Below are 13,551 nucleotides of genomic sequence, written 5' to 3'. Positions count from 1 at the left end.
AGACTGGGTGAATTCCACCAGGGTCATCCAGGGGTTTCCAAAATGAAGGTGTTGGTGAGACGTTATGTCTGGTGGCCAGGATTGGATGCAAACATAGCCGCGTTGGTGGGACAGTACCCAGAGTGCCAACAAAGATAAAAATTGCACTCATGGAAGTGGCTGGGTAACCCTGGATGTGCTTACACGTTGACTGTGTCAGTCCTTTCACAGGCTCAATGTTCTTGGTCATTATGGATGTCCATTGAAAGTGGTTTGAAATGCACAGAGTTCATTCGTCAAACACAGGGACGAAAGAGAAAAACTATGAGCACCTTTAGCAAAGTACAGTTTCCAAGTGTGTTGGTCACAAACAATGTGCCATCATTTACCAGTCGGAAATTCAAGTATTTACGAAAGTGCCGTGGCATTCAGCATATAAGGACAGCTCCACACCATCCATTGTCCAATGGTTTGCTGGACAGGACAATCCAAACTTTGAAGGCAAACTTAAAGAAACAGCCTACAGCTTCACTCAATACAAACTGTCCCTTTTTCTATTTGACGACCAGACCATCCCTTGTATGCAGCTACAGGGATAGCTCCAGCAGAGTAGGTGATAGGGTGAAAATACCGCACCAGGTTAAATCTGATCTTCCGTGACCTGGGTGGGTAGTGACACAGCATCAGGAACACCAGTGCCAGAAACAAGACCCCTCTAAATGAGACAGGCAGGGGACAAAAAAAAACCCCAAAGAAAAGGCCTTGAATGGGTAAGAGGTATAAGATCCAGGCTGATGAGGCGGTCCTGAACAAGCACGATAACCACATGAAGGGGGCAAGCACGCAAACGAGGCAGGGGCAACACATACCCAGTCCCTCAGAGCAGCCAGAAAGGCTGTTGGAACGCATGAGTCATCCCCCTCCATCCAGCTTTGAAGAAAGCCTGGAATCTTTTTTTTTAGATTAGATTCCCTACAGTGTGGAAACAGGTCATTCGGCCCAACAAGTCCACACTGACCCTCCAAAGAGCAACCTACCCAGATCCATTCCCCTACATTTACCCCTGACTTAGCTTGGTCAATTCACCTAACCTGCACATCTTTGGACTGTGGGAGGAAACCGGAGAACCCGGAGGAAACCCACACAGACATGGGGTGAATGTGCAAACTCCACACAGACAGCTGCATGAGGCAGGAATTGAACCCGGGTCCCTGGCGCTGTGAGACCGCAGTGCTAACCACTGAGCCACCGTGAGATGGACATGGCGGATGTTGCAGCCTGTATGCCTTTACCACCTGAAGAACAGGATGGATTTCTTCCAAGGCACTCCAGGCATGAGAGGTGCACTACAGTCCAGTACATGCCACCCATATCTGAGGCTGAGTCAGAGGAACCAGACCCAGTGAGAGAACGCCTCAGGAGAGGCTACAGGAAAAAGAACCAATCTACATGCCCAGACTGAGAGGGGAGGGATGTAGTGATTGTAACGATGTCAGTCAGGCGGACCTCATTGACTATGACATCCACTGGTTGGTGAGTTGCTAACCAACGGCATTTAAGCTTAAAAATGACTTTCAAAAGAAGGAGGGAAAAATTGTGCTTTTCTATTTGCAGCAAAACTTAAAACTGGAGCTCCTATTGTACACACTGACTGGAGTGGATTGTAATGATGTCAGCCAGGTGGACCTCATAGAACATGAGTTTCCTGATTGGGGCTGTTAGTCAGGTCTGATCAGGGAGTCCTGGCTGACAGATATTAACAGGAGTGTCAGAGGTTCGGCTCACTCTGAGAGCCGGCTGTGAGGAAGCCAGACCAGTGCTTGTGAAAACAAAGGGTAATGACGGGATACCGGCTTCCGTGGAGTTACTTCACTCAACCATTGCTCATCATTAATAATAAACCCACTAGTTCTGAATTACCTAATTTATTCTTCCAGCCTTTAGAAGAGACCTATACTTTGCTCAGTATCTGAAGAGGCTGCTACATTTCTGGTCAGTGCCTCCGCCTGTCACATTTTCTTTCTTTGACCCATTTCAATGCAGGCTTCAAGATTGGAGTTGCTTCCTTACCTTCAAGAAACTTTCTAGTGACATTGTAAATTTTCTACATTTGGTGATTTTAATTAAATCATAAAGCCCATTTTCAATTGTCGTTACAGGTTCCCTGTGCATTGCAAAGTAATTGAAAAAAAAATCCTGTTACGCTTAAGTTGTCACAAAGCTACAGTTACCAGAGGAAAATAAATTTATGATGTTCAGAATAATAGATGGGAAACAATGTGTTTTTAATTTGTTTGCAGAATGGATGTGGCACTGGCACGGACCAATTTATTGCCCATTTTGAATTGATCTATGAAACCTTTTTGTTGAAGCACTACAGCTTCGGGATAATAGTATTCCCAGATATTATTATGTTGGGAATTCCAGGATATTGATTCATCCACAATGATGGAATGGCAATGTGTTTAAGCTGGAATAACAGAGTGCTTTTGAACTCAACAGTTATCTTGCCAAACACCTCTGACTGCTTTTATCTCGAACAACCTCAAAATCACCTCTTTAACACCATTCTTCTGTCATTTGCTCTAATTCTCCTCTTTATGTGGCTCTGAGTCTATTTCTCTCATTAGTGTTGGTGTTTGAAATTCTTTTCACACTAAAGGTGGCAAAGTGTTCTAATGCAAACGAGGACCTGATACAGGTATTGAAAACTAAAATGAATAAAGCAACATTCTCACTTTTTGTTTCAAAATTTGGATAATGAACATAAAAATTTAGAATAAAGAACAAAGAAAATTTACAGCCCAAGAACAGGCCCTTCAGCCCTCCAAGCCTGAGCTGATCCAAACGCACTTACTAAACCTGTCGGTCATTTCCTAAGCATCTGTATCCCCCTACTCCCCACCTACTTATGCATTTATCCAGACGCATCTTAAATGAATCTACTGTGCCTGCTTCTACCACCTCTACTGGCAACACGTGCCAAACGCCCACCACCCTCTGTGTGAAGTTAGTTGCCTAAGAATGGGAATGACACAACCAACTATTAAGAACTATGTCCTGATAAAATATAAAAACCATATTCAACCAGCAGGAAGGATGGACACACATCACAATGAAACCAAAGAATAGAAAATATAGTAAAGCTTAGATAGACTTCCTTCTATTGTTTTGGAGGTGCTGCTGTTGGACTGGGGTGTACAAAGTTAAAAATCACACCACACCAGGTTATAATCCAACAGGCTTATTTGGAAGCACTAGCTTTCGGAGCACTGCCCCTTCATCACAACCACCTGATGAAGGAGCAGTGCTCTGAAAGCTAGTGCTTCCAAATAAACCTGTTGAATTATAACCTAGTGTTGTGTGAGTTTTAACTTGCTTCTATTTTCCTCTTTTAGTGTCAGTTGTGATTCAGTGAATCGTACTCTTGCCTCACAGGTGAAAGTTGTCAGTTCAAAGTCAACTCCAGGATTTGCATGAGCCCAAATATCAAGGCTGACACCTCAATGCAGTATAGAGTGAGTACTGTATTGTCAGAGATGCTGTCCTGCAGATGAGACATTCAAACAAAAGCCCTGTATGTTCTTTGGATTAGATTCCCTACAGTACAGGGACAGCCATTTGGCCCAGCAAGTCCACACTGACCCTCTAAAGAGTAACCCATGCAGACCCATTTCCCTCTGACTAATGCACCTCACACTATAGGCAATTTGGCATGGTCAATTCACCTGACCTGCATATCTTTGGCCTGTGGGAGGAAACCGGAGCACACCCACGCAGACATGGGGGGAATGTGCAAACTCCACCCAGACAGTTGCCCGAGGCTGGAATCGAACCAGGGTCCCCTGCACTGTGAGGCAGCAGTGCTAACCACTGAGCCACCGTGCTGCCCTTTCATGTGGGAATAAAACATCCGGTGACACTATTTTGTAGAAGAGAAGGGGAATTCTCACTCATGTTCTCGTCAATATTAACTCTCCATCCCAAGTCATGAAAATAGATTAGGACATTATCCTATTACCATTTAAGCAAGTTTGATTTGTGCAAATAGGCTGCCACACACCCTACATTCTAACAGTTGTGATTAAGGCCCATAATATAATTTTGTTATTTGGAAAATTGGGTTCAAAAATGAAGGTTCTAAAGTTTCCAATTCTGTGAAGGACTGACTTTTTTTTTAAATAAGAGGTCAGAAAATTGTTTTGAACATTGAGTTCAAAACATGTGATTTTATTAAATGGTCTGGAAACCACCTGGGAAGCTGGTTGCTAAGGTGTTTGTTGACTTGAGTTTGACACACACTAGCCAGAGAGAGAAGGGGAGCCAGAAACAGGATGATGTAGAGAGCGTGGAGTCCCTAACAGTTGTTATTAGCAGTCTCCAAGTAGTTAGGATTAGAAAGTAGTCCTGAGAAACTCAGAGATCAGTGACAAGAATGCTCAAGAAGCAGAAGGCTATAGAGATCGAAAGAGGAAGGCATTAGTTTGAGGCTGTTGAACGCATTAATTTTGGGGAAGCCCTATTAAGTACAAAGCTAAATTGGTAGCTTGTTTAAAGGGAAGTGAATGCACAGTAGGCCAATTGATGATGGATTACAGTCATGCCAATTGAGAACCAAACTTCAAGATGGAGATGGAATGAATCTTCACAGAGGTTTGCATTTCTACAGGGTTATTCCTGAGATAGAAGTGGTAAATCCTTCTTTCTAATGTTTCTGTAATAAGACCATTCTAAGAGCTCTCATCTAGAGTAACATAGTTTGCAACCTTCCTGTTTTTTTCTTAAAGTACATTGGCAGCCTCTTGTGAGCACACTAAGTAAATGACCTCCACAATAAACAAAAAGAAGAATATAAAGTCACAGGACTGAATTTTATCTGAAATCAGCCAGGAGTCAACTTTGGTGAGTTTCAAGAATGGTTTCTCACCATGAGCCCTAGTGAGATATCCTACACTATCTTTTCAAACTCACCACATTACCCATGCATAGTGCCTCAATGGTGCCTTACTCATCACACCTTCCCTCTTGCCAAAAGTGGAAGTGATCACCACTGCCAGGACCTCAAAGATATCTGGTTCTGGCAACATATTTAAAAAGCAATTATGTAGCAGGTATGCTGCTGCCCTGAACAGTTCTTTCATCTCAAGAATTGTCCCTGATGTGAAGGGACATCAGGAAAATTGATGCCCCACTTTACCTAAGGAACTTGGAGATCCTGATGGATAGAGTGGTGCAGAGACATTGAAATGCAGGACTGTATATTAATGGATTGGTGATGTGCCATGTTGGTGTAATGAGGTTGGTGTTATGGATCAAATAAGAGCCCCTCAAAATATTGTAAGAAAACAGCCTTGACTTTAACTTTCTTCTTATTTTAAAGGCAGATGTAAAGTGTGACATTACAATTCGACTGGTCAAACTGCTCAGCATTAAGCAAAATACAATGTATTCAAACATTATAGTTAAAATACAACAAAAGGGAAAAGAAATTAGAATAACTTAACTCTATTGGAAAATGTAAAGAATAATAGATAAAGTAATTAACTGTTCCACTACAGTAACATCCCATCAACAAACCCTTTGGCAAAAAGTGAATTCAGAAATCAGGTTTTCTTATCTGCAACAGCTGCAATAGGAAGAGAAACCCCTAGTTTCTAGTCATAGTGAGGAGAAGGGAAAAAGATTAGATTCTCTACAGCATGGAAACAGGCCCTTCAGTCCAACAAGTTCACACCAACTCTCCAAAGAGTAACCCACCCAGCCCAATTCTGCTACCCTATATCTCCCTCTGATTAATGTACCTAACACTATGAGCAATTTAGCATGGTCAATTCACCTTAACCTGCACATCTTTTGGATTGTGGGAGGAAACTGGAGTATCTGGATGAAAGCTACGCAGACACGGGAGAATGTGCAAACTCCACACAGACAGTCCCCTGAGGCGAGAATCAAACCCAGGTGTCTGGCACTGTGAGGCTGCAGTGCTAACCACAGAGCCCCAAGTAAACTATTTCTCTAAGACTCCAGCAGCTTCTGCCAAATCAAAAAGCTTAAAAAGAACTTTCAAAGAACCTAGAAATCCTGGTCTGTGAGAGCTGGCCACACCCATCCAGGCTGCTTCTATTGTTTCAACTTTAAAAAAAAGTGCCAAGGCTTCATAAGCTGTTTACTTTATCATAAATTACTCTTCCCCCCTCATTCAATCCCTCTCTTAAAAGAAACTAGGACAAAATACACCTCTTGAAGCCACAGCATCGTCACAATGGTACATGTCAGTTACCAATGTTCATTGGGGAGTGTAGGCAGCCATTGTGCATGAAACATGCCCTGAGATGTTCATGACTGCTGTCTGAGAGAGGGCCAGGGGAGAAAATAGCAAGGTGTAGTTACAAGTAACCAGTCTAGAAACTAGGCCAGGCCAGAATCTGGGGTATTAGTATTCTCATCAGTTAAGATCATAACCCTGTGACTACACTTTGTACATACTTCTTTGACTATAAAGCTTTCTTTACTAGCTTGAAGCAAGGAAACGTAGCTAATAATTTGCATTTTTTTGACACACGCAGAAGTAGCTTTATTTTCTGCACAATTTTCCATTGAAATGCAGATTGTAACTTCAATTTTTAATATTCAGCAAATAATAAAAATCCTAATATCATGCCTTAAGCACTCTGGCACAAAAGACATATTACTTCTCTGTTGTTGCACAGACTGGTGATCACAGTAGGAGAACTTGTATAAAATATAGGGCTCTTTTTCTCCGTCATTCAGTACTTACCTGAACAAAGTGATTACGTTATCATCACTTTTCAGATTTTCATTGTATATGTCCAGCATTCAGAGTGAGTTTCAGAATCAAAGAAAGCAAACTTTCAGAAGATTAAAGGGGCTCTGCTTTCAGGAACTAGTTGAAAGTGACTTTTTTTTAATTTACAATTTACAATAACATACAATGACTACTGAGATATTTTATCAGTCCGGGATCATTCTTGGCTGTGGTCAATGTGGTCACCAGGTTATAGTCCAACAGGTTTATTTGGAAGCACTAACTTTTGGCGCACTGCTCCTTCATCAGCTACCAATTAAACCTGTTGGACTATAACCTGGTGTTACCAATGCTGGGATTTCTGCTGCTCATGCCATATTTAAAGGCCAGCTGTACAGCAGCTCATTCACTACCTGCCAGGAAGTGCTCTTCATTGTGTCTTTAGTAAAGAGTAAACAACAAAGAAAAGCACATTTCATTGCAAATAAAATTTCACATTCTTGGCTATCTTGCCTCTATATCAATCACCCGTCTGATTACCCAGCACTGGGACTGCAAGTTATAGTGACACTGTCCTCAGCACCATACCATGTTGGAACCTTGCTATGCTTTTCCTAATGCCCATATAGCATAATATCTCATTATCGCTCAGGCCTGACTATAGCTCACCTTCCAGAAAGCTTTGACTGGTGACTGACCAGACCCCTGACCAATCTCTATGCAGCTCCTGCAGATCATGGCCCACTCCCCGGACTGTAATGATACAGAACACCACCCCCACCCCTCCCAACCATGATAGCTCCTTTTGTCCAACTGTCCATGTCCAAGCCGCTGCACGGATATCAGACACTGTCCTTGCCTGACTAGACTGGGGGCCTCCTGGCCGACAATATTCCACCTTGACTAGACTGAGAACTATCCTCTTCAGACTTTGAGACATGGGCATTTGTTTGAAGCACTTTCAGGGTGTTCGTCACATTAGTTGCTCACACAAGCTGCACTGTTATAGCCACAGTGCTGTGAAGCAACATGTCCGCCCCCTTGACTGAAAACTGCTGACAAACATGATAAGTTGCCTTGTTCCATATCTGGGTGATGAGGTAAGACAAGACAGTGGTACTGTGAGTCTGCAAGTTCTGAAAGATGCACCAATGTGTAACAAAACAAGACAAGGCAGAGGTGCAGTTAGCATCCAAGTAGGCAAGGAGTGGCTGAACATTAAAGAGAGCAAGTCATGAGCCCTGAGGTGGTTCCCTGTTCCAATGCATGAGATGAGGTGTAAAATGGCCTGGCATCAACATTGCAATGTAAGGAGTCATAGCATTCCAAAGTGCAGCATCGAATGGGAAAAGTCAATTCCAAATTAGTCCAAAAGGTGCCAAGGTGATACTTTGAGGCTGGTGTGTGTCTGATTCTAATTTTGATGGATGTGGGAATGGGGGAGTGGTGTATTGCAATCATCGACCATAGAGCATATCTTAAGATATTGGCAACTGGTGGCCAAGATGGAGGCCCAGAGTTGGAGGGACAAGTACCTGCTCTGCCTTTTGTGTCAGGAATTTTGGACTTCTTGTTTCTCTCCGTCATGTGGAGAATAAGAAATTCATGTAAATGAGATGAGAATAGGTACTAATAAGATGTAAATCCATGCAATTAGAGCTCTCTTCGGTAGAAAACTGAAAATTTTGTTCTCCCTCAACATTGAGAATCTCCATTTATTCCTGTATAATATCCAGCATGACAGCATTGGAGCCTTTAACCTAGAAGGGGCCCGAATTAGTAGAAGCAAGTGAGGATTGCAGATGCTGGAGTCGAGAGTGCGGTGCTGGAAAAGCACAGCAAGTCAGGCAGCATCCAAGGAGCAGGAGAATTAATGTTTCAGGCATAAGCCCTTCATCAGGATTAGTAATCCACTGACATTATTATCACGTCACTGTCCTTCCATAACGGAAGGGTGAGATTAGGTAATAATGACATGCTAATGCTTACAAATAGGCCTCACAATGTTCACTAGCAGGATTCTCATCTCACTGTTCAAAACTTGGATGCAAGATTTTGAAACATGAACATTTCTTTTCCTCAATGTCAAATCATCACATTTTTCCAAACTGACCACAATTTCCCTGTTAAGTCTCCATTGCACATGTAGTTCAGGGGCTGGGGATATTCAGGCCTGTGTTTTGGATGCAGATAATGCCCATGTTGTATGGACATTTGGAATGATAAAACTATTGAATTTTAACAACAATCATAACAGGCCATCTCACATGAAAAGTTCACATGTTTCATTTCTAAAAACCTATCATTCGCACGGCAAAAACAAAGTTTAATATAGATTCATAGATCCATACAGGGCAGAAAAGGCCATTTGGCCCATCGGGTCTGATCCAACATAACTACCACTAAAAGTGCACTCATCCCAATTTCCTGTACTTGTCCCGTATCCTTGAATTTTTTATTTGGAGTACTCATCCAAATATCTTTTAAAAGTTGTAAAGTTTCCAGCCTCCTCTACTTTCCCAGGCAGCACATTCCACATTCCCATCACACGCTGAGTGAAAACATTTTTTTCCAAATCTCTTCTGACTCTCCTGCCCCTTACTCAAAAACTATGCCCTCTCGTGATTGACCCTCCCACCAAAGGCAACAGCTGTTCTCTACTCACCCTGTCCATATCCCGCATACACCCCAATCATGACCCCTTCGGTCTCCTCTGCTCGAAAGAAGACAATCCAAGTCTATCTAGTCTCTCCTTAACATTCAATTTTTCCATCCAAGCCAACATCCTGGTGAACCTCCTCTGTCTCCCCTTTAGTGCCATATCCCATTCATGACCGAAATTCATGTTTAGAAAATAAGATGGTAAAATTGGTACAGTTAAATGCCAGTTTAATGAAGATAAGGTCTGATATTCATGGGATTTCAGTTCTTACACTTGGCAGCATTGGCTTGTAAATGCTGCAATTCTGCCATCCATTTTGATCGAGGTGAATTGCGAATGTGCTAAGGGGTTAGCAGGAAATTGAGAAGTAAATATGAAAGGAATGATCACCTTCCTGGGAGTGTACTGTCAGGCTCCATTAAGATCAACGTGGCCATCTATGTCAACCACAGGAGATGGGTGAGATACTAAACATGTTTCACATTAGTATTTTCTATAGAGAAGTACATGGAAGCTGGAGGACTTGGGGAAATAAATAGTGATAGATTGAAAAGTGTCTATGTTACAGAAGAGGAGATGCTGGACATCTTAACACAGGCCCTTCGGCACAACATCGTGGGCCGAAGGGCCTGTTCTGTGCTGTATTCTTCTATGTTCTATAAAGATGGATAAATCCCCAGAACCTGATCAGGAGTATCCTCGGATTTTGTGGGAAGCTAGGGAAGAGCTGGACCCCTTGCTGAGATGTATGAATCATCAATAGAAATTGCCTCTGGGTAAAATCTTGATTTTTTTTGTATTTCATATTTTCACTCTGAAACTCAACAAACCATGTGGAAAATTATTGACGATCTTTAAGCACAATTAGAACATAAGAGCAGGAGGAGCAGCCTGGGAGGAATTGTTTGTGAAAAAAGTAGAGAATATAACCCCATTGTTACACGTTGTCAATAATATTAATACGTTCTATGTTTCCCCAACCAGGAGCTCTGCATTCAGATTTCATCTGCTACAGAGATGTGTAATCACATCTCTGAATAGAACAGGTTGTTAGAAAATATGTTTCTTTGGAGACCGAGCATCAATCTGGTAAAGATAGGCAGCATTCTTTTCAAGGCCAATATACTTTTCTTAGCTATGGCATCCAGATCTGCTCACAATACTCAGGTGCAATCTAACCAGAGCTTTGTATAATTGTAATATGACTTTGGCCTCCTTATATTCTAGTCCTCTAGACATAAAGGCTAGTAACCAATCATCTGTTTGATTGCTTTCTGTGCCTCATGGGACCCCACTGTTTGTAGTTTTCCACTACTTTGAAAATACCCCTTTCTAATAATTTTAGCTCCACATTTGAAGTGGGAAATCATTAGAATCTTAGATCCACTAGAACCAGTCAACCTCATATTTGACTACATTGAAATCCATTTATAAAAGGTTTTCTTCCTCCATTCATTTAACCAGTTAATATGTTGTGTTTGTATTTTTTAAGCTTTCACCTATACTGTATACAATCTATGTGACCGGGGAAAATTTTTAGGAATGACATTAATTGAATAGCATTCTTCCTTGTGAGACATCACTAGTTACACCTGGTAATTAAGAGGACTCATCCATTAACTCTATTCTCTGTCTGCTGCTGCTCAGCTTGTTCCTTAAACAGGCTTCAGTTCTTGGATCAAATTAGCTAACAGCCTTTTAGAAGGCACTTTATCAAATGCATTCTGGAAATCCATATTAATATAAGTATAAAAGTAAACTGATTCATTCCAGTGCCTGGAGCACAAAATTACAACTGAGAGGCAAGTGAAGCACTGAGAGAGAGCTACACTTCACTGGTTGTAGGTCGTTGAGTGGATGTCATGAACAAAGTCTGAGTCCTGATGAAAGCCGTACATGAATTTCTTTTTAAACTTCCCCTTTACCACCTGCAGTTCCCACCTCAAGAGGCAAGAAGTGACTTATCCCCACTGGAGGATAGCAAATGTGGTTCCCCGTACAAGAAGGGGAGTAGAGACAACCCCGATAATTATAGGCCAGTGAGTCTTACTTCAGTTGTTGGTAAAGTGTTGGAAAAGATTATAAGAGATAGGATTTATAATCATCTAGAAAGGAATAATTTGATTAGGGATAGTCAGCACGGTTTGTGAAGAGTAGCTCGTGCCTCGCAAAACTTATTGGGTTCTTTGTGAAGGTGACCAAACAGGTGGATGAGAGTAAACTGGTTGATGTGGTGTACAGGATTTCAGCAAGGCGTTTGATAAGGTTCCCCACAGTAGCCTATTGTACAAAATGCGGAAGAATGGGATTGTGGGAGATATAGCAGTTTGGATCAGTAATTGGCTTGCTGAAAGAAGACAGAAGGTGGTGGTTGATGGAGTCCAATTATTAGTGGTGTACTGCAAGTGTCGGTGTTGGGTCCACTGCTGTTCGTCATTTTTATAAACAACTTGGATGAGGGCGTAGAAGGGTGGGTTAGTAAGTTTGCAGACGACACTAAGGCCGATGGAGTTGTGGACAGTGACGAAGGATGTTGTAGGTTACAGAGAGACATAGATAAGCTGCAGAGCTGGGCTGAGAGGTGGCAAATGGAGTTTAATGCGGACAATGTGAGGTGATTCACTTTGGTCGGAGTAACCGGAATGCAAAGTACTGGGTTAATGGTAAGATTCTTGGTAGTATATTTGAGCAGAGAGATCTCAGTATGCAGGTACACAGATCCTTGAAAGTTGCCACCCAGGTTGACAGGGTTGTTAAGAAGGCATAGTGTTTTAGCTTTTATTAATAGAGGAATCAAGTTCCAGAACCACGAGGTTATGCTACAGCTGTACAAAACTCTGGTGCGGCTGCACTTGGAGTATTGTGTACAGTTCTGGTCACCGCATTAAAAGAAGGATGTGGAAGCTTTGGACAGGGTGCAGAGGAGATTTACTAGGATGTTGCCTGGTATGGAGGGAAGGTCTTATGAGGAAAGGCTGAGGGACTTGAGGCTGTTTTCATTAGAGAGAAGAAGGTTGAGAGGTGACTTAATAGCGGCACATAAGATAATCAGAGGGTTAAATAAGGTGGACAGGGAGAGCCTTTTCCCAAGTATGGTGACAGCGAGCATGAGGAGGCATAGCTTTAAATTGAGGGGTGATAGATATAGGACAGATGTCAGAGGTAGTTTCTTTACTCAGAGAGTAGTAAGGGTATGGAATTCTTTGCCTGCACTGGTAATAGATTCGCCAACTTTAAGTACATTTAAGTCATCATTGGACAAGCATACGGACGTACATGGATAAGTGTAGGTTAGATGGGCTCCAGATTGGTATGACAGGTCAGCCCAACATCGAGGGCCGAAGGGCCTGTACTGCGCTGTAATGTTCTATGTTCTATGTTCATCTGACACCAGCTCCCAACTTGTCATGATCAAACTCAAACTGTGACACCCTCCATCTCAGTAGACCTGGCAGTGGGCTGGCCTTTGAGATGGAATCTGGGTGGATCTCTTGCATAGTGAGTGATGTAATGGAGTTGGGAGTTAGTGGGTTGGAGGAAGTGACTGTAGTTACACTTCCCTTTCCATTCAGGTCCCTCCCATTGCTCTGTAAGAGCATCTACATAATTTCTCTCAGCTTCCTGGACAGAACTTAGTCTACTTCTGCGTCCCTGTCCACTGCCCTGATTGAAATTCTCAAAATGGTTAGGGTGCAGAAAAAGGCCATTCAGCCCATGCACTGGTTCCCTGAATGAGCCTTATGACTAAGTGCCATTTTCCTACAATTGGCCTTTAACCGTGAATATTGTTGCAATTTAAATAACCACCTAATACCCTCTTGAATGCCTCAATTGAACTTGCTAATTCAAAGCGGTGTTTTCCAAACCCTAATTTCTCATGTAATACTCTGTATTGTTTCATTTGTGATGGTTAACACGGTTATGTTGTCCTTGTTTCTTTTCCAAAAGGAGTTGTAAAAAGCAGAGGTTCTGATTTAAAAAGTGTGGCACTGGAAAAGTACAGCATGTCAGGCAGCATCCTAGGAGCAGGAGAGTCGATGTTTCAGGCATAAGCCCTTCATCAGGAATATGGGAGGACCCAAAGGGGCTGAGAGATAAATGGGAGGGGGATGGGGATGGGGGTGGGAGGCGGTAGTTTGGAAGG

Source organism: Chiloscyllium punctatum, chromosome 12 (genome assembly GCF_047496795.1).
Source record: "Chiloscyllium punctatum isolate Juve2018m chromosome 12, sChiPun1.3, whole genome shotgun sequence".
Lineage (NCBI taxonomy): Eukaryota > Metazoa > Chordata > Chondrichthyes > Orectolobiformes > Hemiscylliidae > Chiloscyllium > Chiloscyllium punctatum.
The sequence above is the reverse complement of the archived record's forward strand: the minus strand, read 5'-3'. Positions refer to the sequence as shown.